General features: G+C 45.4%; 1 protein-coding gene across 1 annotated transcript in view; it reads right to left on the reverse strand.

The window, feature by feature from the left end:
• LOC111230313 (parvalbumin-7-like) overlaps positions 1 to 27,656 on the reverse strand; it is a 59,790-nt gene that overhangs the window by 31,274 nt on the left and 860 nt on the right. The window lies entirely within an intron of this gene.

Here is a 27,656-nt window from a genome sequence, read left to right on the forward strand (position 1 = left end):
CAGTCCCTGGAAAACGGGGACATCTGGTCACCCTAATGTATAACCCATGTTTACCATTTTAGTTTAGCATGTTAGCATGCTGTTTATTTCTAATCACTAAAAATAAAGAACAGTTTTGTATTGGACAAATTAACATTTTGATGATGATACTAAGTTGCATCGGTTCATCCTGAAGGGGAACATGGATAACTTTTCCAAATGCTAATTCATCCAATAGTTGTCAAGACATTTCCCTACAAAACAAAAATGATCAACCTCATGAGAGGAAACCAAACCGAAGTCAGGATTCATCCTCTTTCAGGTTATTCCATCCAGTTGTTGAGATAAATCACAGTCAGTCATTAGAGCCACGTCCTGCCAGGGTCACACACTCCCATTTAACTGCAGGTACCTCCAAGATGCATATAATACATCACAAACTCTAATGGGACTTCAGACTCGCAATATATATTTACATAAAATATTACTAAACAAATTAAAGATGTAAATTCCATTTAATCTTTGAGTGTTAAAAGTCAAACATATTTTACTGCCACACACAAACAAAATATCACACACCCTCCTCATTAATTAACTGAGTCTGCATCCACTTAAGTGTCATTCTGTCTATAAATATTCATGGTACATAATGCATCTACTGTACGTGCACATGCAATATTTTTATAGCACTGATAACCACGGTATCGGTGCATTTTTAAGAGGAGCTTTGTGTCTTTTACTTGCATCAGCGTTTTTGAAGTTACCCTGGAGCATGGACGTGAGACTGTATTCAATTAGGTGTAATTAAAATTTGACCTTGAATGATATCACAAGTAAGCACTTCAATAAAATTACGCCCGTGCCTCCTATTTTGGCAGCAAAACCACGGCTATCAGAAAGTAATTACCTTGTTGATATACTGTCCCTGTATCTAAATCTAATCTCACTCTACAGAGGAGCCTGTAAAAGAAGGTGACTTCAATTTCTCTCTATTTCATCTATCACTGCGTTTGATTACAAAGATAACAGCAGAATTCCTGTGATGTCAATATCAATGATTCCCTCTCCACGTTTGTGTCCGGGTTGTGTTAAGCTCCTTCGCCGTAAAACAAAAAGGCAGTGTTTTACACCTCTAAAAAAAAAAGCTTCTATTTCCTTTTCTTCTCACATTAATTTCTTCTTCTTACCTGGTTACTGGCTGACGGGTGTGGAGGTGGGACAGGGGCCAGATGGGTGCAAGAGGGGACGTCCAGTAGAAGATCAGAGGCTCTGCCCTTTCTGTTTTATACGTGGCCACTCCAACTATTTTAGGATGAAAAATGGACGCCCGGTTCAGTGATGTTCGGCCCGTCCGTATCGTTTTCCTGACTGCACTCATGCTAATCAAACATTACTATTAATAATCATAAATCTCCACCTCTCATTCCAGCCGTGACTTCTTTTCTTATGCTCACCCCCTTCCCCTCCCCTCCCCTCCTGCAACCCCTCCCTCCTTCCTCCTTCCAGCCATTTGATTTCTCCACCTAATTTTCTCACACCTTCCACCCACGGGGCGTCGTTCTGTCCTCTAATCTCTCCTCTGATCCAATCTCTACCCCTCCCCCTCTCTCTCTCTCTCTCTCTCCTCTCTCTCTCTCTCTCTCTCTATCCTATTTAACTTTTCATTTTCACCTTTAATTCTCATCTACTATTCCCTCCTTTAAGGGATTCTGCATCATCGGTGACAAGTTATAAGGCCCTGAGCTCCTCCATCTTTACCACTGGTGTTCTTCCACTTTTCCCTAATCTACCACCTGGTGTATACATGCTGGTAATCTAAAGCCTCCTTTGGCTAATTCTAGGTATAAAAATATCTTAGTTGTTGTTGCTACACCTGTCAGGCTCTCCATCACAGCTCATCATTCATGCTGATTAAAATGATAACGCTGGCTACCTTAATCAGAGGTAGACAAAAGCAGACTTGTCATTTCTACTCTTAGATGAAATGACAACTGTCACTTATTATTATTATAGCTGTGGCCATCTAGCTAATTAAGCTAATGTTAGCCCAAAGAGTTGGTTGAAAATGTAATGAGACTTTTTGATGTTTCTAGATGAGGGAAAGGGTTTTGAATATGCACTTTAATGCTACATACTCTACATTATAATGTGCTAGAAACACCGAGGCTGCGGCTGCTTTTCCCGGACAAACGTCAGCATCCGTTTGTCAGTGTATAGCTAACAAACTTTGTGTTTTTACACAGTATATTTTGTACTTTACTTTTATACCTCCCCTGGTATATGTTTTTGTTTGGCCTGTAACTGCACAGATTGATGTAACCTAGTCAAGTAATGATGTGCTCCTTGGCCTTAGCAGTAATGCGTAGTAGCTACTGTATATTGTAAGCTAGTTAGCCGAGCATGCTAACCCTCGCAGTGTATGTAAAAGCAGATAAACACATTGTTTAATCTGTTTGTTACCGTTCTGCTCTGCTGTTTTTTAGATGTTGCACAACACCCTCTGCACACCACTTATAACATGTGGGCAAAACCAAAGCTCCACATGCGTCACATGCTGCTAATGCTAATGCTAATGGCTGCTAATGTAGGCTACGCTTTGCACAACCGCCGTTTAGAGGTTACTCCAAGGTTACTTCCATTTGGATATTTTTTGTCCAAGGAGCTAAATTAAACAAAGCGTTTGTGGCCGTCGTGACTTTGCAGAGAACAAACCCATTGCTCCTTGTTGCAAACCCCAACATTAAAGCACTTAGGCATTGGCAGGCTATACATCCTCCCCTGGGACAGTGCAGCACACCCTGCCCAGGAATCCTTCCAGAGGCTCACTTATAGAAGCGAAGTGATTATAGATCCCAGTAAACATCAGCTGTTTCCTCCAGTGTATCACTGAAGAACCTCTCGCACTGACCTTTAGGAAGCTTTTGGCTGGTCGAGGCCGATGCGAGATTTAAGGGCTACTGTCCGTATGTGAAAACCGTAAACAAGTCCTGTTGGGAGGGATGGATTCGTGTGTGCTTGTGTCTTTTCTGGTGCATGTGTTGTGGATGTTTGTCCGTGTTGGAGTGTGTTGGGTGGTGCGAGTGTGTGTGAGGCATTAAAATAGGGACTGGTGTTCTCTGCTGGGGAACAACAGGTGTTATTATCTCGGTTACTGTCGAAGCGTTTGTATTTATGGGACGGCTATCACTTTTATGACGGACCTTTTATTGATGTTGGATGTTTTTTTTTCAGACAGAACCATTTTGAAAGTGGCAAAGATTTATTATCTTACCTCGACCATAAAAACAACAAAAGGTGTCATTTGTACAAAGGTGTGATTTAACTCTACTATTTATGGTCAATGTGTTTCCAGTATCTCCCAATATAGTAGTGTTCATTGTGGTGGTGGTGGAGTCAAATATCCTCCTTAAGGATTCACAGGAAATGATGCATTCAAGTACCTCCGAATTATTACAGCTTGTCGTTATATCTCACAGCCTCGCTGTTTTACTGTCCACTCTCCTAACACCATGTCAGAGCTGTATTATGTTACTGCTAATGCAAACCAAACATGTCCTACTGCTGCTGCTTCACTAAAATCTAATAAGTAATGTAACTGCTTTAATTACTTCATCAAAGTAATGTAACTTGTTCTGTTTCTGCCATGTAGAACATTTATTAAAAACACGATAGCCTGCTGAATGAAGTGTTGTTAAATGTCACACCTACAACCTACCTGACCTGCATGGACAGCAAATAAAGATAAAATTGAAGCGTTACTAAGCGGAGATTAATAAATTCAAACTGGTTGTGCATCACAACAGAGATTTTACTCCCACTACCTGCCGGATGAGACCGTTTCACACCGGTAGTTAACTGACACAACGCGCGTTAGCATGCTAACACACGACCCCTTTAAACCGAGGCGTGCAAGAGGTAATACTGCTGATGATATCTGACTTGACACTTGGATCAAAAATGCTGTCGAACACCGGTGTAAACTGAGAAGTCGTCAAATTACATTTCACAATAATAACACAATTACATGTGAATAATGAATGTCACAACCTCTCAGGGAGGAGATCGTGGTGGATGGAGGAGCGTCTTTGGTTGCCGCTGACAAATGACCGGTTTGTCGTTCACATATATGAACTCATCGTAGAAATATGAAGCTTGCCTTTAACTCTCTGCCTCCCTTTCCCTCTGTCTCCTCCTGCGCTCTGCTTTGTATTCCCCTCTGCAAATCTGTACTGGGACATCACTCCCAGTCCAATTCAAAAATCCTCTCCTCAAAGTCCTAAATCTTCATGCCCTTTCTCTTTCATCTCTAGCTCAAACATCCTTATCTCACTTTGATGCAACCTTGTGTTTCTCCCCCTCCTACTATCTATTTGCACTTCTCTAAATTTATCACCTTCTCCGACCCCCCCCCCCCCCCCCCCCCCCCCCCAGAGCAGCCGAAGGGTTTGCCTTGATCCCCATGATGTGCCCACGTTGTCTCTCGCAGGCCTGACAAGGGGCTCAGCAGGAGGACGGGAGGAAGGAGGGAACGAGAGGAGGTGGGTGATGGAGCAGTGACAAGCGATGCTGGGAGGGAGGTGTAGAGGTGCGTGATGAAAGGGCAGGAATTAAAAAGAGGAAATGATGAAGAACAGATTAAAAGAGGGATGTTGACAGAAGAAAAAGAGAAAAGTTAAGAGAGGGAGGGATGGGACCAGTGGAGTGGTAGAGGGCTAGATGTCAAACAACGGATCTCACCAGAGAGGGCTGGTGTTTGACGGGGCGTAGACACACAGGTGGAGGGTGGGGATGAGAAAACAAAGGTAAGGCAGAGAGAGAGAGAGAGAGAGAGAAAAGGCCTGACGAGGGAAAACCACCAAGGGTTGCCACCGGAGACGAAATGAAAACCTTCTTCGACCCATGTTTTCCTCCTGTTCCCTTAGCAATGGTCACAGAGCATACCTAATAACCAACATTACATTACCTTAGTCAAGAAGCATCTGAATTTCAGTCCCAGTTGTCCCACTGCTTCACATGATCTCATTATCTGCACATCACTGTCATTAAAAAAAACGATTGCTTATGGGAACTCCCATTCAGAATGAGTTTTCTGAGACTGCTTCAAATGGCTGCGTGAGTCAGGTGACTACGTCGACTAGGATATACATACACTAGTTCACTTACAGCGTAAAATATGAGTTGATTTTCCACTGGGGCAAAAGAAAAACCATCCTGAGGGGATCTCACTTCAGGTGGGGAGTCCGATGATTTGTGGTCCAGGACAAACATGTCAGTGCAATATTTTTTCCTGATCTTCTTTTGAGATACGACACTAACTTCTTATCACACTTCTTCCAGCGCAGGGTTTGAGTAAAACATGAGGCTACATCTCATCCTGCGACCTAGACCAAAGGGAAGTTATTCCTGGGACGATCGAAGAGGATAAGACGAGAGTACAAGGACGAATTCAAGGGAGGAGGAGGAGAGAAAGAAGGATCATAATGAGAGACAGCAGGAGGGAGAGATGCCTTTGAACCTGAGTCCAGGTAAGTCAACATAATGCAGACATGTTGTGAACCTGTTTCAAGGCAGCAGAGAGAGAGACGAAGACAGAAACAGAAACACACACTGGCCATTTGTTGTTATCACATTTGGATATGTATCCTCTCCCCCGTCCTCTGTCCCTTACCACTTAGACTTTACACTATTTCTATCTCCATCAACTTGTTTTTGACTCTTGCAGACTTTGGGATCTCTTGGCTGCGTTTGTCCTTTATTATCCAGGCGATTAATTTTCACGGACAAGGTGTCCTTCTTCACTACACATGCTCTCAATGAACAGCTCAAACCTTTTTCCTACCCCTCGTCTCGATGCACACTCCCACAAATCACCTTTCCGTGCTGCTGAATATCATATTTATTGGTTTTATTCTTGTAGCTATGACAAGCCAGTGTCATGCTATGCAGATGACACTCAACTCTGCTTCTCTAGCACAGAGGGTCAGAACTACATCTGAGTATTCCTGATTGAAATGTCCCATTTGTTTCCCACAGCCTTGTTCTTACTTTTCGAAATCCTCACCGCACTGAATCTCTCTTTCACCACTGACAAAACCAGGTGAGGCTTTTGTTTGAGGGGCCTCCTGTTGCAGCTGAATATCCCCATGCACAACGTTCGTCCTTGCAAAATTACACATAGCTAGCCTGCAGCTTGCAACTGTATTTGTTAAGGTCTTGAAACTATATTTTTTATCAATGCAGATTGGTCCCTGAATCATCCAATCACTGTGGGCATACTAAAGAAAGCATGTCATCCATTACCACAGTTGATTTTATTTGCTTTGGAGCGACATTGAAGAGTTGAAATTTCAGTGACGTGACGAGCTTGATAGACGTAGACGTGATAGAGGGAGAAAAAAAGGAATAAACGCTGAAGTAGACGCTAACTTCAGTGTAAGTGCATCACACAGGAAAAGGTGCTTCTGAAGCAAAAAGCATTTCAATTCAAAAGGTTTTGATGTGGCGCGTGGACGTAAAGAATGTCACGGGCCATTTGGGGGATGTTTTAGTTCACCGATATTGATACGAGGGAGACATCTTTATTATACTATCAACTCTATGCATTGTGTCAGACATCGCCAGGAACGTAAAATCCATAAACAATTATCATGACACACATTTGTGAAAGAGATAGAGAAAGAGGAGAATAGAGCTGTTGTATGGCTTCATCTTTTTCTTCTTATATCACTGGGTCTCAGCAGTTTTTTTTTTTTTTTTTTTTTCCATTTGCCTCTCTCACATTGAAAAGGTGCAGAGCGGAAAAAATGAGGAGACGGAGAACGGCGAAGGAAACATGAAAAGGCAGAGATGGATGAAAAAAGACAGAAGATGAGAATAAAAGAAAAATGGAAAAGATGCCATAGATAGATAGACAGACAGATGTGGGGAGGGGGGGGGGGGGGGGGGGGGGGGGGGGGGGTGTTGACAGCAAAATGAGAATGAGATGGGAGAGGAATCATTCCTGTTAATAGGAAATCCAATCCAATCTTGTCTGCTGTCTGTTTTTGTGTGTGTGTGTGTGTGTGTGTGTGTGTGTGTGTGTGTGTGTTTGCCTGATGCTCATGCTGCTTAACCATTCGTCTTTCTGTGTAAGTACCAAGGCATCTACACAAATCTTCCCTCTCTGACTCTATATAATCAGATCCTGTAAAGATATGAGGCTCAACACACCAGGCGCATTTAGATGCAGAGGAGCACGCCTCGCTGCAGGGCCTGCAGATGTTGAACGCCACACATCTGGTGTCAAAAGATACCGAGAGACTTATTAGAAGGAAAGAATGATAGACCTGTTTGTACACACACGGAGGAAAGACGCCCTGACAGACAGAAGATGAGATGACGGAGGGCAAAAGGAGGAGTCCAAAGGCTGCTCAGAGGAAAAGAGGATTTGTTGGATGTGATTTAGGAAAGGAAGAAGCTCTGTGTGGCCGTCACTCATCTCTCAGGTTAGTCTTGGATCTCTTCAAGCCGTGAGGTGTCCGGCTTGTTGTTGATCATCAGAGGTGTCTTCATCACCTTCATCTTTATGTCATCATCAATGTGCCGATAAAGTTGCCCTGCCTTTGAAGCTTCTCATTAAACGAATCACCAATGTGTAAGTGTGGGACGTATGAGGAGACACGACTATCAGCGTGTCCACACACAAAGCGTGTCAGCTGTTCTTCAATAGTCTGTCTCATGTGTATCTGACAGGACACGTGTGCTCCTCCTGCTGCATAATGGCTCACCGCTATAATTGCGCTACACGCCCGTAATTGCGACTCTCCGAGTCTATTTTCCTGCATTTTACGCTCATAAGTCACACACATAAATTGTGTGTTTGGCTCTGACGGATTCCAAAACTAAGGGTGACCAAGAGCTCAAATCAGGCATCCTGTTTTCCTGGATGAATGCTGCTGATTCGCGCTGCTCGCACCTTCTGTGCAGACACGGCGTCAGAGCAGCAGCTCCAAGCTAAAGTCGTGCTACCATGCTCACAATAATAATGCTATCATATCGATGTTTACCGCGTACAATGTTTACCGCGTTCACCATCTTGGTAAGACGCGAGGTGATGCTAACATGCTAACATTTGCTAATTAGCACTAAAGGCAACGTACAGCTGAGGCTGATGGTAACGTCTTTTATTTTTGGTGATCCTATGATCAGAAGTTGTTATAATCTACCCTCAAAGTCACTGGGGTTCGTCCTCTGGGAACCACGAACGTGTGAACAGATTTTCACACCAATTCGTGTAATATTTGTGACGATATTTCGGCCTGAAGCAACAGACTGACACGCCCATATTGAGCCAAGAGTTTAGTTCATTTCTGTCTGGAGAGGTATTGTGTGGCCGTGTGGCTTTAGAGCTCACCGCCTCTTCATTCTGGCATCTTAACCTCTGGACTGATTTAGCACCTGGCAGATGTAACTTAGATGTGACTAAGTTTAGTCTGATACGTGTGGTTAAGATTCAATTAGTCGGCTGCTCTCATATCACCAAATAATTGTTGTTGGACAAGTGTGGCAAACATCTAATTGTATCCCGCAGGGTGTCCTGAGCCAACTGCTTCTATCGCCCAGCGTTTCTCTGCCGTGTCGCGGCTCCTACATGTGTGTTTTATCCGGACAGAAACAACATGAACCCACATATAACATATGGAACACACACATGCACACGCCCAAGACAAACCTAAGAATAATGGACATATACGTATAGACGAACACACACACCAGGAATGCAGGGCAGAGCTACAGTGTGTGAAGTGCAGGGTCTGGATGAGAGATGTGGGGCGATTGTGTGATTCACACAGTATCTGGTGCCGGGACTTGGCCGGCAGAATGGTGTGAACCCGGGCAACAGGTGTCGGCGAAGAGCTGAGAGTGACTTCAGAAGCAAAATGAGTTCCAGCGCCCAGACATGAGAGTGAGCGAGTATTCAGAGAGAGAGAGAGAGAAAACTTTAGATGAAAGCTTAGACAGTTTTCAACAGGCTGGTTCCTCGTCCAGCAACATGAACAGTTAGAGAGTCAGACGGGATGTAAAACTTTTAGAGAAAAACTAGTTTGGAAATATATGGAATAGTTGGGACATAACTGAAGTAAGAAAAAAAAGAGAGATTATAAGTAAATAAAAGTCTAGAGAAAGTGTGTGTGGTCACTGGCGTCTCTAGAGGACAGACATGGAGTGACAAGCGACCTAATCTCACAGCTCACTAAAGTTCACACGGAGCAATTCATTTAAATTAGGTGAAGTTATTTAAAGGAGATTTATTTTCTAGTGGGAGGGAATGAAAAATGCAGATAAGATTTGAAAGCTGGTAGAAGTGAGGGGCCATATGGGACAAACCTTTGTCAGACGTTAGACTTTCGCTGTGATAATTATTATATGAATGAATTACTATATTAACATTTTAGTCATACTGATAACTAAGTAATTTAAAGCTCATTTCAATCTATTTATAACAAGTGTGAGAACTGACTCCACAAAGCACGCATGTATTCATATTATAACATGACTAGACTGATAATTTCATGTTCCTGGTCTTTTCTTTTATATAACAATTCAGATCTTATAGTTATAGAAATTGAGGGTATTCCTTGTATTAAATGGCTGCCCTGTGCGGTAGCGGAGTGGACTGTATATTTTCTGAAGAAATGAATAAGGAAATCGCTGTACACACACACGTGGGCATGCAAATTCACCTACACAAATTTGCCAATATATACATGTAAATATGCACGTATACAGTAGCTCTACAGACATGGTGCGCACACGCATGTTGTAGAAACAAACAAAGACGTGTTTGACCTTGAAGATTAATGTGAACAGGAGGGAGTGTGTTTGCTGTGGTACGTGCGGCGTGTGCGCGCGGTAAAGTCTATCGAATTCCAACAAATCACTAGTGTCAGGCAATAAAAAAGAGAAAATATTTGAGGATTATTCCACCCTTAAATCCTCTCAAGCTTGAATTACATCAGTGCCACATGGCCACATCTGCACGTTACGATAATAACCAACACAGACGGCCTGGCGTTCATGTGTTCCTTTTTTAATCCAAGGGCGAACTGGTGTCACCAGACTCTTAAATCCCTCACATTATATAAACATTAGGACGATATCAGGGCCGGCGTTCATTGAAGAAAGCTGCACCTGTTCTGCACATTCTCATTCTGCAGATGTCTGGCTTTATTTGCTCTTTATGGACAGTATAAGTTCAAGAGTCGCACCTAAGTGAACGGTCCATTAACACACATTATGCTAACCAGCTAACAGTTTGCTGTGCACTGAAAGCAAAGCCGCATTGCAGCTGAAATCTAATTTGAGTCAAGGACTGGCTCGGGTGAAGGATTCCTCTGGACAACAGTCTGCCAGTCTGTCAGGCACAAGGAGGGACCATTATCATTATATCCATTAATCAATGAAACGTTAAATTGGAGGCATTAGTGTACATTAAATGAGAGTAGTGTATGTGTATGTGTGTCTTCAGTTTATTTCTGAGCTCATTTATCTATGGCACTAATGTGTGTGCACTTGGGAGCGTACTTTGACACCTTAATGTCTGATGTAGCTCAACGGCTGCTACTAAATTTAGCTAGTTAGCTTCTGTTAGCTTGAGCAAAAACAAAACGAAAGTAAGAGGGTATGCTGTAAATAAACAAAATAAAGTACAGTTACAGTTACTTTATTTAGCTTAGCAAGGCAGCACATCCTACCTGCCACCATTAGCACTGTTAGCTAGCTGGTTAACTCAGAGTTAGCTCTGAAAAATTTTGATTTGATGTTTTTGAGAAACGCATCTTTGTGAGTCGTAAAACAAACAAACAAACAAACAAAAAACTTCTCTAAGGTTGCTCTAACCAGCATGCGTTAGCTAACATCGCTAACACTGGCTCAGAGAGGTGTTAGCTTACCCTCATTGATATGACACCCTTATGAATACAAGCGTTATTGCAGGACTGTTGTATTGGGCTGCATTACTTTTAGCCAGGTGTTGTTCCTAATAAACTGGCAGCTGTGTGCATGTGTGTATTCATGTGCTGTAGGGAGGGATGGAGGTCACGTTCGACACCAGAGAGACACTACAATTAAGTCAAGTTAATGCACCGGCATCTCGTGTGCATCGATCCACTCCCTGCTAATGTCCCGCGGCGGCATGACTCGTTAGGCTTATTAAGCGCACACCTACAAACCGCACTATGATCTGATTAGATAAAAGCACATTCATTCAACCTGCACTTTGAGCCGTCGGCCATCATTGTGTTCAGCAGCTTTAGACAGTAACGGTGGTTTAATGAAGTAATCCCCCCCCCCCCCCACTGTCCAGAAAAGCAAAGTCCTCTTATCTAATTGTAACGAGAAAATGTCACACCATGTTTAATTCTATGCCCTGCAAAAAGAGAAATTGGTTTCATTTTAATTCCTGGATTAAAATGAGTTCAGCCACGACTGGCTGAGGTGCGTTTTCTAGAAGAGATAGTGCAGAGTGAGTGTTATAATTGAGCAGTTTGGGTGAGGTGTTGCCAAGCCTTTGTACAAACTCTGCATCATTCATGATTTCTCAGGGAAACAGGCATAATAAATCCTTCCAAGAGTGGCTTCCTCTCACTGTTCCCGCTGCAGCAGCACATCAAAGACTTGATTATAGAACACAGACGGAGACTCACCTGTGTCCTCCCAGATTATTAGAATATTAGTCTGCAATTATGATAAGGACAAACATTAACTTAATGCAAAGTTATATAAGCAGTGGTTGTGGAGAGCGTGCAGCCGTACAAAGCGGTTGGTATCGATGTTATCAATGTTATTCAGCTGATGGAAAGTTTAAGAAGTCCTATGGTGTAAATTGGCCAACGGGCACTTTAAATATGTTTCGATTGAAGTCTGATTATTTAGCTGATTTAATTTTATCGAAGAGAAGAGAAGAGTTGTGTTAGGAAACTGTTTTGTCAGAGCTCCTCTGTGGAGAGAAAGAAGCAGCAGCGTCTAACAGCCTCAGGATTCAATTTCATCTTCAGTTTCTTTTCTCATGCTTTCATGCACAGCTTGCTTTGGATCAAACGGCCTCCTCCAAATGTGACTGTCGGCCCGTGGCTCACCCTTTGGCCTAGTTCACGCTCGCTCACTCCTCAGTGCCATCCGCGTCCTCTTCTTCTCACATCGAGTTCATGACTCATGAGTTATTATCCCCCCACGTTAACCTCTCTGACCCCGCGACCTGTTATATCGCAATCACACAAAGCCGACGCACACGAGTATAATAAATGCAGCGCGGCCGTCAAGTGGCCGCTACTGTCGTGACCTCACAGTCTTCATGTGCATTAACTCAACGGCTTCCATCAGCCTTGGAGAAGCGTTATATAATGTATGTTATATATGTTGGAGTTTGTGCACGCATGTATATATGATCATGTGCCTCAGTGGGATTTGTTCGTGCTCCGGTTGTGTGTGCTCATCTTCAGCGTGTAGGCTGAACACTGCACATAATCACTGCTGGTATCTATTATGGTTTAAGCCTCAAGTGCAACAATAATGTAGGAGTGAACATTGTTCAATCATCACAACTCAATCCTTTCCCCAACTGTCAAGCTTTATAGAGCAAGTGTGTGTGTGTGTGTGTGTGTGTGTGTGTGTGTGTGTGTGTGTGGGTGGGTAAGAGAGAAAGATTGAAAGAAAGACTGCGATCACTAACTCACAGAGCTTGGGAGGATGAATAACGATCAGGACTTTGACCTTTTTTGTTACCACCTGAAGGGTAGCTGCTGCACCCAAGGGAGTCGGTGCTCAGCGGTCTGCATCGAAACGTTATGACTGCGTCCACACAGCTTTGTATGTGTGTGTGTGTGTGTGTGTGTGTGTGTGTGTGTGTAGGAGAAGCACACAGAGCTGCAGGATACACAATACTTCCTGATGTACAGCACTCCTGAGATTCTTCGCTTCTGTCATCTTGCAGAACAAAAACAGATTAAGCGACTGCAGATCCGATAAGATGATAAGTGGAAGGGAGAGAGAGAGAGAGAGAGAGAGAGAGAGAGAGAGGGCGGGAAACAAAGGGAGAGAATGACAGAAAGAGAAGGAGAGAGGTGTGTTTGAGTAAGCGTGATCTCCTCTGATCCTCTCGTCCCCTCACTAGGATTTGGTTTATCATTCATTCAAAAACTCTTTGCCCATTTTCTCCGCCCGCTCAGCGACATTAAAAGAAGCTGCCAGGAGTTATACACAAACACACACACACACTTTTTTTATTGTTTTTGTTTTGTTCGTCCTTTCTCAAATCACATCACACACACACACGCAGAGACACACGCGGAGGAGATTTTGGTTGTAGTATTCCTCGGACGTGGAATCAGAGGTGACAGATGAGGCAGGTGAGGGGAGGCGGGGGAGGCAGAGGGAGACAAGGAGACAGACAGGGGGAGTAATTAGGAGAGGCATGTGATGCTGGGGGGGGGGCGGTATAGATGAGCCGGAGAGCAGAGAGGGAAGTGGAAAGGTTGGGCGAAGGAGAAAGGATAGCAGGCCCGGCCCCCCCCCCCCCCCCCCCATGAGATGAGAGTGATTCAGCTGCTCTGATGAGAGAACGATGAGAGGGCCAACTGTTCATGGCTCTGACATTATCGTTCACTCCTCTTTTCTAATCCCGAGAAGCCTGCCCTCCTTCTCATTTAGGTCACAGGCTAAAGACGGAAAACTTCTTCTTACCAAAGCAAAAATCATCTTCCAGCTCGCCTCCAATTAAGTGTCTTCAAGAGGATTTCCAAAGGGATTCTGAATGTTTTCTGAGCTACAGAAGATCCTGTCCTCTTTATCTCATCAGGTTCTTCTTTCTTTCTTTCTTTCTCTCTGGGAGAAACGTCTCTCTCTCTCTCTCTCTCTCTCTCTCTCTCAGCTTGGTGCTGGCAGCTGTCAGTCTCGGCCTGTGATGGTTTTCTCTCGTTTCATCGTCGCGCCACATCCTCTATTCAGGTGAGACGAGATGTGATCAGCTTCAACGAGCAGGTGTCGCCTTGCATCTCAAGTAGCTGAACGCTTCAGTGGAAAGCGGCTGATACAGTCAAATGAAGAGCGAGACAAGTGCTTTCAATTTTGATCTTTGTCATTGATTCTTCGGCCTGAGCTCCAAACTAAACGACAACGGATGGGCAACATCAAGGGACGGGACAGAAAGGGTGGCGACTGTGGTGATGCAGCGCTAGGAGCTGTATGTACGTTTTTTGCTATTGCTTACGTAGCCAGCGTTAGCATTAGCAGCTGTTCACTCACCAGTCTGGAAGAAACGTCGCGAGTTCAGCATCAAACTTCATTCCTATTCTTCTGTTTCTATCACTCTGTTTCCTGTGCTAAAGTTAGCATGCTAACCAGCTAGCCCCCAACGCCGGCCATCCTGTTGTGTCACTTTCCGATACCGAGTCACTTTGGATTAAAAAAACTTTACCGATTTTCCTGTTGAGGTGCCATGTAAAGTTTCGGGGAATGGAAGCCACTTTTCATCTCTAACACTAAGTTTATTATTAAAGTTTATAAAGACTCAAGTTCAGATCTATTGGTTATGTTTAAGTTTCAAAAATAATGAACCAAATGTGATTTGTTTCCATCTCACACCCGAGTCATGAGTAACTACACACTGTGTCGGTTTGTCTCTGCCAGTTACACAGACTGAAAGATGCTTTTTGGGTTGACTGAGTTTGTGTGTGTGTGTGTGTGTGTGTGTGTGTGTGTGTGTGTGTGTGTGTGTGTGTGTGTGTGTGTATGTGTGTGTGTGTGCAGAGTGATGTACCTCCAAAGTCGTGCTCTGATGTCATGCATTGGGGCTGGAGCCAGGAGTGAAAACACAATGAGGCGTTCCTACTTGTTCTTTCTTTTGTGTGTTTTTTTGTTTTGTTTTATTTCAGTCCTTCGTTCGGCCTCACCTTCTCCTCCAGTCTTTTAGCTTTGTTTCTCTATTTTTTCTTTTTGAATTTTATTCCCCTCATTAGTCAGTGTGCCTCGTCTCCATCGTCTTCAAGCTGCAGAGACGACGCGTCCACACAACCCACATTAACACCGTCATCCATCTCTCGGCCTCTACATCCATCTACTCCCTCTCATTTGGCCGTCCCTCCTCGAGTCTCTCTCTCTCTCTCTCTCTATCCAACTCTCCCTCCAATAATTCTACGCCTTTATTTTCTACTGTATGTGCTGGCATCAGTCTCCTCCCCTGGCTCATTTTGCATCAAGCCCTTAAATCCATGATTCCCCGCTCCTCCCTTTTATCTCTCCTTCTGCATCCCTGCGTCCCTCCAACCCTCTCTGGCAGGATCATTTGGCCACAGTAGACGGGCTTTTATACTCCAGGTGTGGTGCATTGAATGATCACCACAGGAGGACCGGGATGTGGCACACACACACACACACACACACACACAGTCAGCCGCCAACAGCCCCATCATTGCACCACCCTCTTCGCGCCCAGCGTTTCCTCTTTTTCCAGGAAAGCTATCTGTCATGTTTTGCCAGCGAGCCTCTTCTACAACACTGTGATCACTGCCATGTGAATAGTGATGTCACCCTGCTGCTGATAAACACACAACACGCATGTGCAACACAAACACAAATATATATCGAGTTACTTTTCACACAAACAAGTGCTGGTTTTAGGCTTCATGTGATAAATGTGGATTCCACGCCATCTCTCCCCGTCCACCGGGTCCTCCGCCAGGCCATTATTCTCTCCTCCTCTCCTCTTCCCTCTCTCAGTCTCATTCCAAAAATGGATTAATTCATCTCGCCGATTAAAAAGACAGCAGCATCAATAGTTTCCAAAACTGTGCTATCATAATTTTGCCTCTGGGCTCAATGAGGTGTAAAAATGGCTATTATAACTTGTTGGGAGAGACAGAAGAATTACTGTATCTGAATGGGAGGTTCTGAATGGAAGCAATCTTTCATGGTAGGAATCAGTACTGCCGAGGAGAATTTCTGAATTAATTACACTTTGTATTGATATTTGTGAGACTGGAGGGACAGATTGATGTCGTTTCTACATCAATCACAAAATGGAAACGGGCCTATTGTTAATAATTACAATCAGGCTTAGCAGATAAAAGGTGTTTGAAATGCAGAAGAAACCTGCACAACAGGTGTGGCAGGTGTGGTTATCATTTGGTGTGGATTGTGCTGAACTAGTTGCACACAGCGGCTGTGTTCCTCCCCCCTGGTGGGCGTGAACACCGGCGTAATGAAAACACCGAGACGTCCTCTTCCTCTCTCCGTTGCTCCACCGAGCAGAAAAACAGAACGGGCCCAGGATGTGCCGTGCCGTGCCGTGCCGTGCCAAGCTGCAAGCGAGGTTGAGAAAACCATTTCCTCCGGAATAATAATAGAAACACACGACTCCGCAGAAACCGAAACACCTTGACACTATAAATAATGTCACCGACAAGCCACCAACAGAAATACATTCAATACAAATTCAACGTGCAGAGCGTAACAAAGCTCACCGATTTTACTGCAACACCGGACACTTTCAGGACAATGTGTTGCACTTTCTCACCACCGGCAGTTTCGCCCCCTCAGCTCCTGCATGTGTGTTTTATCAGTCAATCTGTACTCTAGAGGTTTTTCCTTTTCCCATCTGCTTGTTGTAGAAGGGGCATGAATGGTTATACTTTATCCTCTGCAGGGTGGCATGGGGTGAGAGGTTGGTTGGGTTGTTATAGTCGATCTCAGGGGTGACACATGCTGTGTATAAGAGATGAACACAATCACAGCTGCTGCACAAGTCACTGAAGCATCTGCATGTTTTTGGACTGTCCATGCCAAACGCTCACGACACACTTCTGCACTTTGCTCAACTGTGTGCGATCATCCCCCGTGTGTTTTGTTTCCCTCGTGTGAATACTGAATTGTTGAGAACGCGATGCGAAGGCTTGTATCTAACTCCAGCGACACTCATGACCTTGACTTTGACGGTGAAATGTATGTTTATGTTGTGTGTGTTCTCTGTGATCGGTGTCACCGGGCTGCAGGCTGCACGTCACTCACTGTGATCTTCACTCCTCTGTCTCTTTGCCGCGCTGCCTCGTTCTTTCTAACTGTCTTGTTCTCTTGTTTTTATTCTTCAGCATCACAAGACAGAGACCCAGGAGGCACACAGACACACAGACACACAAACACACAGACACACAGACACACAAACACACAGACACACAGACACACAAACACACAGACACACAGACACACACTCAGAAAACCCACCTGTACTCTCACTCTCACAGAGCAGGTACTGCACATGTGCACACATCTGATGAAGCAGGCCTGCAGGTACTTTCATACACAAGCACACACATGCAAATGCAAAAAGCCACACACACACACACACACACACACACACACACACACATAAATGATATACCTGTTAGACAAGGTGCTGACAAGAAGAGTCAAACCACTGTCAGACATCACAAATGTAAGAGATGAAGACATAAACATGCACACGAGACAGAGCCCTGATAATACATGTATGTATATATTCACATGATCCTAGAGATGAAGTGCCAGGTGCATATAATACATTTCACTGACACTGATGGAAAAGCTAAATGAGCATCACAGTGTAACTTAAACTTTCACCTGCGACTGCTCTGAGAAATCATTCATGTTTTTACTGATCTGTCATTCGTCGCCTTTATTTTACTGTTATTGGATGAAGCTGCCGTGTTAGAGCGGGTTGACTGGCTGATTACAGTCTGTTTAAAGCGCAACAAGGCTAGTGTGTGTGTGTGTGTGTGTGTGTGTGTGTGTGTGTGTGAGAGACAGTTTGTGTCTCCCCAGCTGAAAATACTGCAGTCTTCGTCATGCCCGGCTGCTCACAGCAGTGTGATGTAAGGGCCTATTTTTTTTTTTTTTTCTTGGCTGCTTTAAAGTGATGGAGTTCAGTTTGGCTGAGTTTTGTTTAAGGAAAACATTAAATCAGAGGAGACGGGCGTCGATCGAACCGCGGTGTGTGTGTGTGTGTGTGTGTGTGTGTGTGTGTGTGGCAGCTGGCGGTGCACTCAGGGCAATGCAACACAAAGACGTTTTTGAGCCCAGAGTAAATGAGGTTAGAGAGCGTCATGACAGACGTGTCTCCTTTGTTCCTCACACACAAAATATAAATATATATATATATATGTATATACATATAAGTGCGGGCATTCACTGAATGAAGCGTTGGCGGTGTTTGCTCCTCCGTCAGACGGAGCGCTCCCGTCAGGTGAGCGGCACACCGGCCTGTTTCTGTTGATGAGGGTCGACGCTCTCGGAGATGTGGCTCACGGTGTGCACAGGACGACCTCCCCCTAGTCAAGAGTGACGGCTCTCTCCTTCCCTGCCTAGGTTTGAGATTTGCATTTTGTGATGAAGTTTGATTCGTGGTTGTGTGTGTGTGTGTGTGGTGTTGGGTAATTAAGTGCTGAAAATACTCAGAGTCATCAAGTCAAATAAAACTATAAATCAAAACCTGTGCTGCAGGTGTTTCTCCGACTCCTGTTAAAACTTTGCATCAAGTAGAAATCCAGTGTAACAATCACTCACTTCTACACTTGAGCATGACGGCGGCTTTTCCCTGAACACAGCGCATGTCACGGGTAAAACACCTTTCTTTAAAGTCTAAAGTTAATAATTCCCCCGTGTTAATGTGTTCACAGCTGTTCATCATGATGTGTAGCCTCTGACAGCAGATCTTGACTTGTGTTATCTTGCAGGTGAAAGGTTCGATAGCGCCCCCTATTGTGGCAATACTCACACTGTGTTTCGCCTACATGCACGAAACTCGGTAAACACATGTATCATGCCAAGACCTACAAAAAAACGTTATTACAACCCAAACCTTAAACACAACAGGAAATGGGCGATTTTGAATTTACTCTGTGATTTGATACTTGAGACGTTTGTGACGCTACATTGCGAAGCGTCAGAGTTTTCGTTCTCGCCATGAAACAGGAAGTTGCTATAACTCCATCATGCATTGTCCAAACAGAGCCAACACTTCCTACTTTGATGATGCTTCATTGTGAAAATTGAATTGAAGGCCATGAAACAGGAAGTTGCTGTAACTGTAATATTCTTTGTCCAATCTTTCTCAAACCTCACGTGTTTGACCGCAGTCCCTCGCAAACAGGAAGTAACCCCTGAGAGACAATCATCATTTGATCTACACGGCGTTTTCATGGTGTGGTTTAAAAGTTGATATACAGGAACGTGATGCGAAGTTGGCGGCGTCCAGCTTCGCTCCAGAGTCGGTGTCTGCGTCATTGTGCTTTCAGCTTTAATACCTTTTGTCTTTTAATCTTTTCTCCCCGTCTGCTAATGTATCTCCCATTCTTCTCCACGTATTCTCTCCCTCTCGGCGTCTGTTTCAAGCTCTTATCATCCCCGTTTTTTCTCTTTCTTTTTTTTTTGTCTGTGGAGCAGCTTTACCACCTCATTGTCGCTTCCCCCCTTTTTCTCTTGGTGGGACGCTCCCGTCTCCCATTCTCCTCTGGCCTGCAGCATTATGGGCTACCCAAATAAAGAAAGGGAAACACAATTTGTATTCTGGACCACGTCTGTGATGTGAGAGGAGACGCTGGAGAAGAGAGGCAGAGAGGAGAGGAGGGGCTGTTAAAGTCACAGTTTGAAGACTGCTTAAATTCATTTGACACGACGCTGGGTGTTTGAGGGGTTTCGCCTACATTATCTGCAGAGTTGTTTCTTCTTAACGAGGGGAGTTTGACCTTGAGTCAACAGCTCATGTAAGAGAACGTACTACACCGTTACCCACTTTACATCGTGGTAATTATTTTCACTGCTGCTACTACTCGTAATTAGACATTCATCTTGTAGAGTATTATTCATCCGTCTAATTCGAGTGGTTTGTAAACTGACACGCGACTCGCCTGCGCTGCGCTCGGGGTTTGCTGGTGGTTGTTTAGGACGGGTCTAAATATAGACCGGCAGAGTCTCCTCACAGTTGGATAATGATGCGTTTAAGTAGAGTAGGAGAGTAAGTGGGACGGCTGTCCACACATCGCAACTCGAGTGAACATCACTGCGCTTTTTGTGAGCGCTGGTGGCGTGCTGCGCGTTCATGTAAAGGAATCCGTGTCCGCGTGAGTGAGCAAACGTCGTCCCGCACGCATGAGTGTGCACACAGGATGCCAATTTGTGCCAGTGTGTGGTCGCTGCCCTGCGTCCCCTAAACCCCCGGCAGTGATGCCTGGTCAGCGGCAGCAGCTGACACCCTCTTGTCACTGACAGCAGCTCCTGCAGTGCTGAGAGATGGGGGGGTGAGGGGGTGAGGGTGGGGGGGGGGCTCTCCATTGACCTTGCAGCAGAAAACCCTAAGAGTTACAGCAGTAGTAGCAGCACACACTCGACTGCCCAAACACAAAGACACACACACACACACACACACACTTCCCCTCTCGCATGTTCATTCTGACCCTCGGTCCACACTCAAGTGCTCAGGACTTGCCTCAGGCCTGGTTGCCGGGGACAACCTTCTCACAGAGCGAGGGAGAGAGAGCAGGATGGAAAATGGGCGAGAGGCGGGTGAGGGTGGGGGAGGTGGGGGATGTAATGGAAATATATGTGCAGTCATTCATAAAGTCACAAAAGACGGAGACGCTGTAACTGAGTTATTGCTGACGGGGAACAAATGAATAGAGATTCAGAGAGTCCTACACTCTTCTGGTAAGGTGCACGCTTACATACGTGCACGTGTGAAGACACTGACACACATTAAAAATCCCATAAAAAAAAAAAAGGCTTCTTTCTGTGCATGTGATGAGGGCTGTTACACTACTATATCATGCTGCTGCAGAACAGGAAAACCCCCTGGAACATCAGTCAGCTGCAGGAGTAATGGTCCAACACCAGTCTAATATGAAAGTGAAAATAGCCTCTTCAAAGCTCTGTGTGGCTGCGACCTAAGGCCTCTTACTGATATTAGCATTTACCCGGCATCGCAACACTGAAGTGAGCAGATCTCATGAAGGAGTGTCAGATCACCGACATGAAGTCTGAAGGAAAACCACAGGATTTAAAACCTTGAAGTTAAAAGACGATCAAACTGAACCCGGTGTGAGAACGGCAGACGCCAGCTACAGCACAGAGAGCCGATCACAGGGTGTCAACACTGGTCAATGCTGGAAGAAATCACCAATATCAAACAAAGGGTCTGTTGTCATGGATATTTTAGGGATCATAACTTCAGTATTGCAGCTTTAAAAATAAAATAAAAACCTGATTACTTTCTCTTTTGAGAGTGAGTCGTGCAAAACCGTGTTCTCACACATACTCACTGAGCCTTAACTTGTGATGCTTCTACATCTGTTCACATCTGTCCATTGACTTTGCATTGTGATTGTGCCGCCTGTATGTTTAGTCTTCGGTTTGGATGCAACTTTCATAAAAGCGCACACACCAGAAACTGTGTGTGGAGTGTGAGAGAGGCAGAGAAAGAGAGAGACAGGGGAATCGTTGGGTTGTTAAAAACACTGGCTCAGGTATCGGGCTGAGCTTCGGGTCAGGTGTGGGCCGACACATCGCCAATGCGTGGGTCGACATCAGGCCCAGACTCTCTGGGAAACTTTCAGTATAGACCTGAGAGGCGGAGCAGGAGATAATGTGGAGACGAGACGGAGGTAGGGAAAAGAGAGAATAGATGATGGGAAGAGAATTGTGGTTAAATGAAAGGAAGAATCGGAGGTCAGACGGGAGCGGACTGCAGTCAGGAAGTGATAATCGGCCACCCTGGCCTTTTGTTCCTGAGGGGGCGGGATGTAGCCTGAGATACGACTTTCAACAGGGATTGATGGATATTGTTCACAACGAATGTGGCTTTGCGAGGCCGGAGCCTCGGCTCATCTCGCCTCATCTCTGTTATTGAGACGAGCCGTCATTCACGCGGTGGGTTGATAATGCAGTTCAGTCGGACCATTGGCAGTTCGCTGCTCCACATTAGCTTGAGCTGTTTTTAAGAGGACTGTGCTTTGCTTTGCACTTTTCTTCCTGTTCCCACTTCCTCTCTTCTGCTGCAGCAACTTCTCACTCACTTGGAATAATCCTACTTTAAAAACTTCAGGGAAAATTTCTTTGCAAATCCAAGACGGCGCTGCGTCTGGTCCAGAACATAACCCCCCCCCCCCCGTAAATCCACCCCGTCATGCTTTTAGAGTTAAAGTAGAGTCGCTCGTAGGTAGGACAGATCCTGGCTGCCTGTTTCCCCCTCGTATCCGGTCTTGGTGTTAAGCTACGCTAACCGGCTGCTGGCTGTAGCGTCATATTTACCGTGCAGACATCAGAGAGGTGTCAGTCTCTCACTTTACAAAAGAAGAAGCGATTTAACGATTCCTTTGACAAATATTAGACCCATTAGTTCTTCTGTGATCTAAGAGTTATTGTTTAAATCCTCAGAAGGATTTTAATCTCAATTAAAATTTGTGCTGAATGCTATAACTGCACTGATGTGGCAAAATGACTTTTGTTGACCAAGTAACCTGAAGATTCACAGTATAAATCTATATATGGACCCTGACTTTGTTCCCCGATGATAGAGGCTTTAAGTGGCTTTGACAAAATAGGTCACATCATCATCATCATCATCATCATCCTATTTAATTTTTCTTTTCTAAAAAAAAAAAGAAAAGAAGTCAAAGCTCTAAATTAAGAAAAGTCTCCATCCATTTCTGCTCAGCGTCTCTCCCATCTGACCGCGGGTTCGTTAATGATCTCATTTAAGAGGTCGTGAGTTTTCTAATTGGAAGCGGGCTGACTCCTGTTGCACTGGGCTGACCTCTGCGACAGTCTAAAGTTAGCGTCGACTCTTTCACCTCGGTAAAAATACTCACACCTCTCGACACAGCTGCACCCAGACACACACATCCAATCCTTCAAACGGCTCAAACAACCTCTGGAACCAAAGTTCTCCCACAAGGCGCTCTGCTGTCAGAACATCTGAGGACAGGTGAGTAACTCTTTAGCCATCAAGCTGCTTTCAGGTGTGTTGGGGTTTGTGTGTGTTTTTGTTACGCTGCTTCACGTCCTGCATGCAGAATGAGTGGAGATGAGCGGCGGTGATAAAAAGGAAAGAGGAAGAACATCCATTAAACCAAAGACGTTTAAAGTAAGGCAGGTATTGCATTTTAGCCATCAAAGGGGCAGCAGTAACACCTGAGACCTTTTCATTTGCTGTGACAGTGTGCAGCACCTTCACATGACCTCACAAAGTCCAGCTGAGCTCCGTCTGGCAGACAACGCCGCCGCAACGCCATCGCTTATTAGAGAATTAGCCAAACGGCAACATCTGACGCTTCAATAGATGCCGTTCACGTCACGCTCATAATTCCATGGTAACAGGTGGCGCGGCTCCAGCCATCCACACGCTTACATGCGCATGTGCACACGCTTACATCTGCACACAGTGTCGCAACGGCATCTGCAGGCGTATACTCTCTCACACACACACACACACACACACACACACACACACACACACAATGATAATAACCTCTTAATCCGTTGCAACGTCAGGCGTATTTTCCACTGATCACCCTCTGCTTATCAGTGAGACCATCAAGCGCTCTCCAGATGTCAGCTGCTTCACACAACATCTGTCCTTGACCTTGGCAACGGAGACTCACCAGAGAACCTGTCTGTCGATCACAGCCTTCTGTTTAAGGCCATTATGATGTGTGTGTGTGTGTGTGTGTGTGTGTGTGTGTGTTGCATAAATGTGACTGTGCGGTTGGGGAAGGGGGGGGGAGCGTCGCTGTCATCTGCGACCTGCCCTGCATCAGTACACAGTTTGTTGTTGCCAGTGTGTGCACCTGTTTGTAATCGAGTGCATCTGCTGGACAAGGTTCAGTGACCTGCGGTGCAGCAGCACGTCACAAATTGTGCCGATTAGATTAACAACCCAGACGACTCCGCGTGCGGCGCGATGAGCGAACACGCCGTAGAGTACGCTGCATTTGTGCTTGTCAATCTTCACCAGAAGGAGGCAGTCAGGATTTGACCCTGTATATTTCTGATTCCCACCAAATCCCCAGTTTCCCTTCATTTCTTAAATCTGCACCTCAGCAAAAAAAAGACGAGCTCTTCTTCATCCTCTTATATCTGAATCTACGTTTTAATTAACACCTTTCATCAGGGGCCCTGAACACTGGGTTAATTGCGCTTCTCATGACCAAATCGGCGCAAATTCACGTTCTCTCTGTTCCGTGGCGAGGAACGCTGTTGTAATTACCCAGACAACCTCTTAAGTGGCGGAGCAACCACGGAGACCAGGTGACCATATGCTCAGCGGTCCCAGCTTATCTCACAGTCACACATCAGCTCACAGGTGGAGAAGAAGATTAACACTGACATGGATTTTAAAACGACGGTGAAAAGAGGGAAAAATCGGGGGGAAATGGACGGAAAGTGAAAAATGCGACGGTGATGTTAAACACCGAAGAAATCAAGTTCCATTTTCCAGTGAAACTACGATCACAAACCCACACAAACAAGCGCTCCCCCACATCTCCCAGTAAAATGACATTTCCCTGTCCGGTCCACCCACTGGCAGGTTTCCATCCCACTCACTCGCACTCGGCAACGAACAGCAGAGCGGAGAGAAGAGACAACCAGAGGGCGATGGGCGGTGTTGGAAAATGGATAGGCTTCTCAACAATACACAGGAATACACACACACACACACACACACACACACACACACATGCATGTCTACACACAACCACCAGTTTATTCATTGTGCCATTAAGTCTCAGTACATGTCTGCAGACTGCAGCCGAGCAGTGACAGATAATGAATCAACGGCTGTGTGCAGTTTGACAATACATGACAGTGTGTGTGTGTGTGTGTGTGTGTGTGTGTGTGTGTGTGTGTGTGTGTGTGTTTCAGCATCAGTGTGTTGTTAGCCACACTTGCAGCATGGCGGTCTGTCACTCCACCACTCTGGTCCGTATCTGAACAGGATGGATTCGATGGATCGCTGAACGTTCATGGTCCACCCCCCCACCCCCCACCCCCGGCAGCATGTAATTATACAGGTGAACCTTTAGGACTCAGTCAGAGGCAAACCTATTTTGGGTCTTAATCAGGAGCCATTGTGTGGTGGGATAAGTATAAGTTTATAAGCCCTAGGTGCAACACGGAGGGAGAACAGCTAAACAGAGGCAGGCTACTGTCCCACAGCAGAGATGGGAGAAATTCAGACACAATCCTGCTTGAATCGTAAAGTGTAAATTGCTGTATCATTCCCAGTCTGCACTCAGTCTCTTTAATGTCTGAACCCAGAGTTGGAAACAGTTTTTTGGATTTCTCATTTTGTTGTGACAGTTTTCGTGTGAAGATGTCCGTTCGCTTCAGCAGATGCTGAGTCAGCTGACGACACTGTTCTGCACCTGAACCTGGGATAAGGAGTAAGAGAGAAGTGCACACACACACACATGCACACTTACTTTTTCCATCTCGGCTGACGGGCCACGAGAGCCGCCTCAAACTAGAATTTAGCAGCACTTAGAGCTCCTGCACTTAATTAGAGCCCTTAATAACCACACATTTTAAATACACACACACACACACACACTGAAATCCCAGTCTCACTTAACTGCCTTTCCTAGTCCACCTCTCCTAATCCCTCTGACACCTAAAGGTCCCAAATTTCTCCTACCCTGGTTCTTCCACGCTTCCCTGAACACACCTGCATCAATACTGTACAGACACACACACACACACACACACACACACACACACACACACACACACACACACACCAGATTGTTCTTCCATCTTCTTGTCCCATTTCCTGTCTTCCTTCCTCTGATTCACACATAGATCCATTCTCTCTCTCTCTCTCTCTCTCTCGCTCTCTCACACACACACACACACACACACACACACACTAACTCCCACAGCCACATTGTGAGGTCTTCTCCCCCGGGAGCATTATATCACACCTGGGTATTTCACACTCCACGGAGCTCCACACTCATTAAATCACTCAATTCCCATGAAGTCAGGAGAAGATATGCTGCCGCGCATCACGCCGGACTTTTATTTCTAAATGGGGAAGTGGTGATGGAGTTTATGGGTGCGCATGATGTGTGGGTTTAACAGCGCACGGGGATAAGACAAGGTCCAGAGGGGCGCGTAAATGGTTATTGTATAGGTTTGATTCTATATTATCCTGCTCGTTATTTCTTTGTCTACAAAACTTACTTGTGGTGTACCTCAAGGTTCGATTTTGGGGCCCATATTTTTTTCTCATTTTACATCCTCAGTTACATCTCTGTCCACCCAACTGACTCTTGTTGTTTTGTTGCCGTAAAGGAGTGCAACTTTCTCCGTCTTAACAAGGACAAGACTGCGATGAATGTATTATAACCCAGCCTAATTCAAATCTCAGTTTCGGCAACCAATTACACGGGTTTATTCATGGTTGTATTTATCCGTTGAGGAGTATCTCGAATCAATCGAATCACCTCTGTCTGACATTAACCCGGGTGAAAGTTCTTCATCCTGTCTAGATTACTGTAATTTGAACTTTATGATGAAAAAGCATTACCCCCAATATTAGTTTTCAGAATACAGCTCAACATCTTTAAGTTCATGACTGATAATGCGTCAAAACGGATCGAGTCTGAGCTATACATCTGACCTACTAAGTGCATGTGAACCGAGGGAGCACACTGAGGTTGGCAGACAAAGCTCCCAGGAGTACGTCTCTATATTTGCAGCCCGGGGATGACTGTGCATTTGCCGAAGTGAATTAGTGAAAAACAAACCGGTTTTAACTGCCTTGACTTTATGTCACCTGGAAAATATTGTGTTGTTGTTGCTGTGTTTGTGTTTGTGAGAGAGAGCAGTGTCGGTCTGTTCAACTTCAAGATATCTGAACTTCCCCTCCTTCCTCACCTCTATCTCTCCCCCTCCTTCCTCACCTCCCTGGCCTTCAACTCTAATGCAGCAACCCCCCCCCCCCCCAACAAATGTCACTTTCTAATTGGCCCAGCATTAGCGTGGCAGGAGCACATCGCTGTTTGGACAGCTGTTAATCTAAAGAGAGGTTGTTTGGTTGGTGGCAGTGAGATTGTGCCCGAGACGGTGGCGGGGAGGGGGGGGGGTGACAATCTGGAACAGCACTGAGAATGACGCAATGAGGGGGAAAGAGTTAGGGTGGGGGGGTGATGAGTTTAAGTCTGGTGCAAAATCACCACTCACGCCCCCGTCACGCCCGTCCGTCTGACATGATGTAGAACCAATGCAAAGATCCGTACGTCTCCGTACATCAGTGTCTCACCCTCTGCATCACTGTGTAGTATGGACTGTTAATGTACAAGCGCACACCCTGCAGTTTCATTCAAAGTCTCTACTCCGAAGCCTCAGCATCACGCCACCCCCCCCCCCCCCCCCCCCCCCCCCCCCCCTTTCCTCCCCCCTCTCTCTCCTGCTCCATCTCCCCCCCTTCTTTTTCTTTCACACACACACACACACACACAATGAAGCACAGCGCTCGGGGAACCAATCACCATCCCCTGTTTTCAGGTCCTGTTTGTGAATGGGATTTTTTACGGGAGAGGAGGAGGAGGGGGAGGGGGAGGAGGAGGCAGGCGCCGCTGCGTTTGTAGACATGCAGCTGCTACGGGGAGGGGGGG

This window comes from Seriola dumerili, unplaced genomic scaffold (assembly GCF_002260705.1).
Source record: "Seriola dumerili isolate Sdu_G_001 unplaced genomic scaffold, Sdu_1.0 BDQW01000262.1, whole genome shotgun sequence".
NCBI classification, from domain to species: domain Eukaryota; kingdom Metazoa; phylum Chordata; class Actinopteri; order Carangiformes; family Carangidae; genus Seriola; species Seriola dumerili.